Raw genomic sequence first — 273 nt, 5'->3', positions numbered from 1 at the left:
ACCTTGGTGGACTCGGCAACAGGATATCTTTTCCTCAGTTTCATGGATGCATACTCTGACTACAACCAGATCCCAATGCACGACCCGACGAGGTCAAAACGGCGTTCATAACGCCAGGGGGCACCTACTGTTATAAGGTAATGCCATTTGGGTTAAAAAACGCAGGAGCCACCTACCAAAGGCTAATGAGCAGAGTCTTTCAATACCTCATCGGTAGAACGGTAGAGGTATACGTCGATGACATCCTGGTAAAAATAGCAGAGCCAAGCAGTC

Source organism: Arachis ipaensis, chromosome B07 (genome assembly GCF_000816755.2).
Source record: "Arachis ipaensis cultivar K30076 chromosome B07, Araip1.1, whole genome shotgun sequence".
Taxonomy (NCBI): Eukaryota; Viridiplantae; Streptophyta; class Magnoliopsida; order Fabales; family Fabaceae; genus Arachis; species Arachis ipaensis.
Note: the sequence above shows the minus strand (reverse complement) of the source record.